The sequence below is a fragment of the Elephantulus edwardii genome, unplaced genomic scaffold (assembly GCF_000299155.1).
Source record: "Elephantulus edwardii isolate Elephantulus edwardi_28Jun2011 unplaced genomic scaffold, EleEdw1.0 scaffold00116, whole genome shotgun sequence".
NCBI classification, from domain to species: domain Eukaryota; kingdom Metazoa; phylum Chordata; class Mammalia; order Macroscelidea; family Macroscelididae; genus Elephantulus; species Elephantulus edwardii.
Window position 1 is genome coordinate 2,860,554 of NW_006399866.1, and position 9,776 is coordinate 2,870,329.

A 9,776-nucleotide genomic window follows, 5' to 3' on the forward strand; every position below is an offset into this window, starting at 1 on the left:
AAGGAGAGCCCTGGTGATTTTGTGTGTAATGTACTGGATTGGAAACTGAAAACACGACGGTTCAAAACCACCAACTGCTGCACAGGAGAAAGACAAGTGGTCTCTTTCTGTAAAGCGTCAGCACCTTAGAATTCTGATGGAGGATCATTATGAATGAGAACCGACTCGGTAGCTGAGAGTCAAGAGTGAGTACACAGATACACCATGCACGACCGCACCCCCTCATATACTCCACACTCCCCCATGAGCCCTATGTGTACCCCGCCCCACACAATCCTTCTCAGGCCCCTTTCTAAGCACCTTCTCCACACCTCCCCTGCCCCTCTCCCCACACCACATACCACACACATACACACAGATTGTCGACTGTCCTGTCCCCGAGTCCCATAAGCTCCCTCAATATACATCTTTCCAACACCACACATAGCCCCTCAACTCTCGCACACTCCACACACCTCTCTCACACATACCTCCACACCACACCTCCCTTACCCTGTCCCCCATATTCCCTCTCAAACAAAATGTCCCCAAGCCCCAAACATGTTCCACATCTAATGGACAACAGAACAAAACACTGCCATTCACTCCACACACCCTATACATGTCACATATTCCACACTCCCCACACACTGCACACACCCTAAACCCCCATACTCTATACACCCCCCACCCCCCTACTTCACACTTACCCAGCTCCACCGCCCACATATGGGCACACCACATGCCCTATGCACCCCACCTTGATTAACTCAGCCCTTTTCTACCACCCCACCCCTGTCCCACGCCCCCTCCTCAAATTCTGAGCTAGGCCATGACAAGCAGGCGTGGCCCTGTGGACAGCCCCTCCCTCACCCGGGCTGCAAGGCTCTGCTCATTGATCCGAAGATGCTCTTTCCTTTTCCTCAGGCGCTTCTCTGAAGGATGGAAAAATCGATGCCCACAGAAGAGCGGGTGGAGGGAAGGTAGGGCAGGGCTGGGGAGAAGCGGTCAGCGAGGGCAGAGGGGGGTGGTGGACACCAGAGGTTCCTGTCCTGCTTCCCCCTCCCCTGCTCTGTTGATGCATGGAGTGAAGGATGTCGTTTTGTGTTTTAATAATATTTTGTTCTGATGACAAAGACGATATGCTTATTGTAGAAAAGAAAAACCAGGACTCTGTTCCCAGAGGGATCCTCCCTCTTAGCACACAGAGTAAATCCTTCCAGCCTTTTTTCTCTGCACATCCAGTGCACTTTTTAGTTTTGTAAAATTGAGATGAGCTCAGCTGCCTTTTTTTTCACCCAACACTAATATCCCTCTGTGCTGTCCTGTCATCATGGCCACTGCGGCTGAAGGCTTCACCCAAAGTCATCTTGCTGGATGATGGCGACCCAGCAGCAGTCCTTGGCTGTGTGACTGGAGTACAGACCACTTGTCCTGTGCAGAATGCTTCAGAAGATCCCAACCAACTGTGTTGTTGTTGTTAGATGCCACAGACTATGACTCATAGCGACCTATGAACAACAAATCTGAACCTTGCCCTATCCTGCACCACCCCCACTGGCTGCAACATGCTCAAGCCCATTGCTCGTAGCTGTACCAATCCATCTTATGGAGATCTTCTCTTTCTCTCATCCTCCACTTTTATCAGCAAGATGTGTTTTTCCAAGCGATGGTCCCTCCTGACAACTGTAGCTATTGATATTTTTATCTTTATCACTATATCGCCAAACCGTCATGAACTTAATTTGTTGTCGTTTTGTACTATCTAGTCGGAACTGACCCATAACTGATCCTCCAGAAGTTTTCATAGGCAATAAATTGCACCGGAGGAGATTGCCCATTTTTCTCCCATGGAGCAGCTGGTGGATTCAAACTGTGTGCCTTTGGGATTGCCACACGGCTTCTCACCCCTACCGTAGTGCCCTCTCTATTATTGAACATTCTGGTTATTGATATAATTTCCCTTAAGAAGATTCCAATGAGTCCTCCAAGACTGCGGCCCTTCGTCATCTTTTGAAGCTGCAACAAAACTCACCCCCACGTCTCAACTTGAAGGCAAGTAATAGACAGTACTATAAGATGAATGAAAGCACCAGAGAAGCACTCACTCCTTGAAATAAGCAATCATGCAACTTCAAAAGGGCATTTGCCCAGAGAGAAATTTCAGGAGGCACAAAAGAAAAGTATTCATGGACACTAGAATCACAGGGAGGAAATGGGAAAAGTGCCGTTATATTATGGGTAATTAATGTCATAAAACAAACTGTGTATGAGTGGTTGAGCAGAAAACTATTTACTCAATTCACAATAAAAACAAAAGGAAGGAGGAAGAGAGACTGTAATGAATGTCTCTGTTAAGAAGTCTTTGATAAATTATTTTGGAGTAATTTATGGGAGTGAAAGCCCAAATCATCCACTAGAATTGTTCTGATGACACCGTCTACTAGTGTCCTTCTTAGTTGTTGTTGTTCTTGTTAGGTGCCGTTGAGTCAAACTTGATTCTAGGGGAGCTCTGGTGGCCTAGTGGCAAGAAGCTGCACTGCAATCCCAGAGGAACACAGTTCGAATCCACCAGATGCTCTGCCGGAGAAGGAGGCGCAATATCCTCCTGTACCAGTCAGATCTGATTTGACGGTACACGCACACAAAATAAAAAAAAAAAAAAACAAACAAAAAAACAAAAAAAAAACTTGATTCTAATGATTCTATGAACAATAGATCTGAGTCCTGCCCTAACTTGTTCCATCCTCACAATCTCTGACACGCTTGAGCCCTTTGCTGCAACCACTGAGTCAATCGACCTGGCTGAGGGTCTTCCTCTCCTTTGTTGTCCCTCCACCTTCCTTCTCCAGTGGATAGCCTCTCCTCACAACATACCCAAAGTGTGTGAGATAAAGCTTCCTCATCTTTGCCACCAAGGAACACTTTGGCTTCACCTTCTCCAAGACATACTGTTTGTTCGTTGGCAGTCCATGGGATATTCATTACGCTTCTTCAACACCACAGTTCAAAGGCATCAATTCCTTTTCTGTCATCCTTAGTACAGCTCTCAGCAGCACAGCAAGGGATTGAAAAGATCATGGCCTGAATCAGGCATTCCTTAGTCCTCAAACTAACATCATTGTTCCTCAATAATTTGGAGAGGTCCTTGACTGCAGACTTTCCCAATGCAATGCCAGCAATTAGTTTCCACAAACTTGATAGCTTAAAACATCTGAAGTGTCTCCTCTCACAGTTCTACAGACCTGAAGTCCACAATCAATGTGCCGGCAGGAGTGTGCTCCATCCACAACTGTAGGCAAGAACCTATTTCTTGCTGCTTCTAGCTTCTGATGGCTGCTGGCGATCCTTGACTTGTGGCCCAACTCTGCCTCAGCAGTTGTGTTGCCTCATTTTCTGTGTATCTTCTACAAGGACTCTTATCATTGGATTTAGGGCCCAGTTGGATAATTCAGGAGGATCTCTTCATCTCAGAGTCTCTAAGTCTATCTGCAAAGAAGGAAATAGTCCATTTCCAAGAATTTGGGTATGAATATATCTTTTGGGGGCCTGCTGCCTAACCCACCCTACACTCCTATCAGAGAAGAATGCTGTTAGGGGCTCTGTTGGTTCTGACTCAAAGTGAGCTTATGGGCAACAGAACAAAATACTGCTGGGCCCTGTGCTATGTTCATAATCATTGTGATGTGTGAGTCCATTTTGCAGCCACTGTGAGTCAGTCAATGAATCTCATTGTGGTCCTCCTCTTCTTCATTGACTTCACCAGACATGATGCTCTTCTCTGGGCATATCCAAGTACGTGAGATGAAGTCTTGTCATCCTCTTGTCTATGGACTATTTTGGCAACACTCCTTCCTATATAGATTTGTTTGTTCTCTAGCAGTCTATGTTATATTCGGTATTCTTCGCCAACACCATAATTCAAAAGCATCAATTCTTTTGTCTTCCTTATTTACTGTCCACCTTTCACATGCCTGTGAAGTGACTGAAAATACCATGGCTTGAGTCAGGTACAATTTATTCCTCCAAGCGCTACCTTTGCTTTTTAATGATGAAAAGAGATCCTTCACAGATTCGTCCAATGAAATGTCTCCTGATTTCTTGACTGCTGCTTCTACGGACATGTATTGTGGATCCAAGTAAAGTGAAACCTTTCACAACTTTAGTCTGTGTTTATCATGATGTTGCTTTTTGGTCCCATCGTGAGGATTTTCTTTTCTTTATGTTCACATGTAACCCATACTGAAAATTGTGGTCTTCGATCTTCCTCAGCAAGCACTTCAAGTTCTCTTTGCTCTCAGGAGGCAAAATTGTGTCATTGGCATATTGCAAGCTGTTAATGAGTCTTCCCCAATCCTGATGCCCGTTCCTCTTTATTTTATTTTAATCTTCTCAGATTTTTTGCTTAACATAGAGATTGAACAAGTATAGTAAAAGTATAATCTTGACACACATTTTTCCAGATATTAAATCACACAGTATTCCTTTGTGCTAAATGTCTCTTGATCTTTTAGGTCCCATATGAGCACAATACAGGATACTGGAATTCCAGTTTTTCATAATGTTATCCATGATTTGTTATGATCAACAAAATCAAATACCTTGCATAGTCAATACAATACAAATAAATTACCATCATAGATTGAATTACGTCCTCCAAAATATCTATCAACTCTGTGGAACCATCATTCTATGTGGTTTCTCAGTGTCACAAATAATTGCAGATGATGTAATTTGGCAACTATATAAAGATATCATCGTCCACATGATGTTAGCTGGTGTGATCAGCCAATTAGTTGTAAGGGGATTAGGATGAGATACAGCATGTTTGATCACAGCGCTGATCCCTGGGGTGCAGCCTACATTACCTATCTAAAGAGATAAAAGGAGAGAGAAGTAAGCAGAAAGGAGGGTCTTCCTACCATTAAGAAAGATGAACTGGTAGCAGAGTGCATATTTTGGACCTGGAATTCTTGCGCTGACAAGTTAAAAGATGCAAGGGAGGACTGATGCCAAGACACAGGGAACTCTGTGAGAAATATTGGACCTACCGATGTTGGAAGGAGACAAGGAACTTCCGCCATAACTGATGGAGTAAGAAAGTTTTCCACAAACCTAGCATTCTGAATTCAGACTTATAGCCTCTTGAACTGTGCAAGAATAAATGTCTACTTATTAAAGCCATCCACGTATTTGTGTTATAGCAACTCTAGCTAACTAAGGCAACATGTTTCTGGTATCCTTTGCTTTCAGGGAATATCTATCTGACATCAGCGATAATATTCCTCATTCCATTTCCTCTTCTATTAATTCCCGGCAATTCCCTTTTGATGTCCGGCTGGATTATCCTCAACAAGAAAATATGACCATGTTGAATTCTTTTCCCCCTTAACACACAAAATAGTAGAACATGCCTGTTAGTTTGATCCTTTTGATTGGGTAAAAAGAAGAATGAGAACTCCAGAACATTTAATTGTGCTCATGTGAAATCTATACATAGATCGAGACTCAGTTGTCTGAACACAAGGAAATGTTGCATGGTTTAAAATCAGGAAAGATGTGCATATTCTCTCTTCATACTTGTGCAATCGGTGTGCCCAACAAATAAATTCGAGAAACTAGACTATATGAAGAAGAATGTGGCATGAAGATTGGAGAAAGACTCATCAACAACCTGCATTATGCAAATAACACACCTTGTTTGCAGAAACTGAAGAAGACTTGAAACACCAACTGAAGAAGATAAAAGACTATAGCCTTCAATATGAGGTTACATCAAGGAAACAAAAGTCCTCACCACTGGACCAACTGATAGCATCATGACAGATGCAAAGATTGAAGTAGTTAATGATTTAATCTTATTTGATTCCACAGTCATCGTCCATAGTAGCAACAGTCAAGAAATCAAAAGCTGTGCTGCTTTGGGAAAATCTACTGTCAAGGACCTCTCCAAAGCACTAAAAAAAGATGATGTCATTTTAAAGACTAGTGTGTGTCTAATTAAAGCCATGTTATTTTTAATTGCTTCTTATGCATCTGGAAATTAAAAATTAATAGGATAACCAAAGAAGAGTCTATGCCTTTGAATGTGGTATTGAAGAAGAGTCTGAATATCTTGTTGTTATGTGCCATTGATTTGCCTGTGACTCATAGCAACCCTATCTACAATAGCTCTGAACCCTGCCCTATCCTTTGCCAATATCACAGTCTCCAACACACCTACCCCCATTGCTGGGTCAATCCATCTTATCCAGAGTCTTCCTCTCCACTGTCCCTCTACTCTTCCAAGCATGATGTCCTTCTTTAAGGACTGGCCCTCCTGGCATCATGCCCAAAGTATGCAAGAGCTTCAAAATCCTTGCTTTCAAAGAGAAATTTGGTTTCACCCTCTCCAAGACACAGCTGTTTGTTCTCTTGGCAGCCCATGGTGTATATTCAATACTCTCCTCCAGCATCATAACTCAAAGGCATAAATTATTCTTCTCCATGAGAGTCTTCCTCTATTTTCATTGGTTTGTTTTTTGTTTTGTTTTTTTTTTAATGTTGAGGTGCAATCAATATTAAATTGTGTAGCCTTTGGTCTTCTCCATTAATTGTTTTAAGTTGTCTTCACTTTCTGCAAGCAAGGCTGTGTCATCTACATAATGCACATTGTTGGTGAATCTTCCTCCAATCCTGATGTCACCTTCGTCCTCATAAAGCCCAGCTTCTCAAATGATTTGTTCAGCATATAGATTGAATTGGTATAGAGAAAAGTTACACCCTAATGCACATCTTTCCTGATCCCATGTTTCCTTGATCTATTCAGACAACAGGTTTTTTGGTCTAAGCATAGATTTTGTCTGAGCACTATTAATTGTTCTGGAATTTACATTTTTCTCAGTGTTATCCATAATTTGTTACAATCCACACAAACACCTTTGCACATTTAATAAAACACAAATAAACATCTTTCTCATATTTTCTACTTTCAGCCAAGATCCAGCAATGGGTATCTGCAATATCCTTTGTGTCTGTTATGAATTCTGCTTGAATTTCTGGCAGTTTCCTGTAAATGTCATTTTAGCCATTTGAAAAATGATCTATAGCAAGATTTTACTTGCATATGATATTAATTATATTGTTCAATAATTTCCACACACTTTTGTTTTTGATGAGAACAAATACGGATCTCTTCCAGTCAGTTGGCCAGGTAACTGTCTTTCAAATTTCTTAGCATAGACTAGCGAGCACATCCAAGGCTGTATCTGTTTCCTGAAACACTTCAATTGATCTTCCATCAATTCCTGGGGTCTTATTTTTTGCCAATACCTTCCTCTCAATGAAGCTTAGATTGCTTCTTTCAATAACATTGAGTTCTTGATCATATGCTACTTTCTGAAATAGTTCAGTAGCAACCAGAGTGGTATATTGCTTCCATCTTCTTTTGAAACTTTTTGCATCAAACAATATTTTATACATAGAGTCTTTAAGTATTGCTACTCAGAGTTTGAATTTGTTTTTCTATTCTTTCCGCTTGAGAAATGCCAAGCCTGTTCTTCCCTTTTGGTTTTCTAACACCGGATTATTGTTTCTATCTTTTATTTTGGAACATTCATTTTGGTCTTTTCTGTCTTTCTTGCCTTTTAATGACTTTTCGCTTTCTTAATGTATAATGTCCTTGATGTCATCCCACAACTCCTCTAGTTTTCAATCATTAGTCTTCAATAAATCAAATGTTCTCTTGAGATGATTTTTAAATCCAGATTGGATAAATTCAAGATTGTACTTTAGCTCCAGGTTAGTTGTTTTGATTTTTTTTCAATTTAAATTTGAACTTGTGTGTGAGTAGTGAATGATGTGTTCCACAGTTGTTCCAGCTTGTTTTGACTGCTGATATTGAGCTTCTCTACCCTCTCTTTCCATAGAAATCATCTGTAAATTTCCATGTAGCCCATCAAGTGGGGCCCAAGTATATAGTCACAATTTAAAACAGGTATGATTAGGTATTGTGACAGGAGTTCAGAATGAAAGCGGCATAGTGGAGTGGACTTGGGGGAGGGATTGTATAACAATGAAAGAAATTTTCTTTTACTTTTCAAAGAGAAGAGTGAATTGAGGGGGGGGGACGAGTGGGCAGGGAGAAAAGTGCAACAATGAATGAATGGAAATCCAAACAGAAAACAAAACAAAACAAAAAACCCAAAAGAGGTATTTGTGGGACATTGGCTGAAAGGAAAGAACTTTGCATCTTCAGCTCAGTTTTACAATGACGTCTGTTTCAGCATAAATAGAAAATAAGAAGGCAGAGTAGCAAAGCAAACCAGTTAGTTCTGAGTCTCCGACCAGCCTTGGATTTCAGCCTTCGTAGCAGCAGTGATCACTGTAGATAGAGAGCCCAAGGGAATTGGCCAGGATGTCGAGTGTCAAAATCTTCAGCAGTAATTCCCACCAGGACTTATCCCAGAAAATCACTGACCGCCCAGGACTGGAGCTAAGAAATTCAGCAATCAAGAGACCTGCATGGAATTTGGCGAGAGTATAGAAGATGTATATAGAATATAGATGTCTATATTGTTCAGAGTTGTTGTAGAGAAATTAATGACAATCTAATGGAGCTTTTGATCATGATCAATGCCTGCAAGATTTCTTCAGCCAGCTGGGTCACTGCAGTTATCCCATGCTCCCCTTATGCCTGGCAAGATAAGAAGGATAAGAGCCAGGCCCCAATCTCAGCCAAACTTGTCGCAAATATGCCGTCTATAGCAGATGCAGATCACATCATCACCATAGATCTACACGCTTCTCAGAGTCAGGGCTATTTTGATATCCCAGTGGATAATTTATATGCTGAGCCAGCTGTCCTGAAGTGGATAAAAGAGAATATCTCTGAGTGGAAGAACTGCACTATTGTCTCACTTGATGCTGGTGGAGCAGACCAGTTGAATGTGGACTTGACCTTGATTCACAAAGAACGGAAGAAAGACACTGAAATGGACTGCATGGTGCTGTTGGACGATGTGAAGGACTGAGTGGCATCCTCGTGGATGACATAACTGACACTTGTGACACAATCTGCCATGCAGCTAACAAACTTCTCTCCGCTGTAGCCACCATAGTATATGCTATCCTAACCCATGGGATCTTTTCTGGCCCAGCCATTTCTCGCATCAACAACGCATGCTTTGAAGCAGTAATAGTGACTAATACCATACCTCAGAGGATAAGATGAAGCATTGCTCCAAATTACAGGTGATCGACATCTCCATGATCCTTGCAGAAGCCATCAGGAGAATTCACAATGGAGAATTTGTGTCCTATCTGTTCAGCCATGTCCCTTTGTAACAAGATAGTCTCTGAGGATTTTTAAATAAATAACAACCCCACCCCTAAAAAATATTAAATCTGTATTAAATACCTATCAGGTTTTTTAAGAAAAGCACATAAAAAACAGATATTTGCAATGAATAAATAATAATTATTCAATCTATGACTTCATTTCTGTCACCAAGGAACTATGCTGCAGTCCTGATGACACACAGTTCATGGCCACCAGCTATTCCACAGGAGAAGGATGAGCAATCTCCTCCCATGAGATTTACTGCCTCTGCAACCCCGCCGCAGGGTCAGCTATGGGTCGGTTCTGACTCCATGGCACTCAACAACAACCCTTTACTCTCAATGTTTACATTACAGTCATCAATTTATTAACGCATTTCAACTTCATATTCTATCAATTTCAGACTCCGTAAGTCAGTAGAAATCCTAAATTTCTTCATCTTTGGCTTTAGTGGTTGATGAATATGTTTAAATAGTTA

General features: G+C 41.4%; 1 pseudogene; it reads left to right on the forward strand.

The window, feature by feature from the left end:
* The first annotated feature begins 8,374 nt into the window (after positions 1 to 8,374).
* Positions 8,375 to 9,303, forward strand: LOC102877161 (annotated as a pseudogene).
* The last annotated feature ends 473 nt before the right edge of the window (positions 9,304 to 9,776 follow it).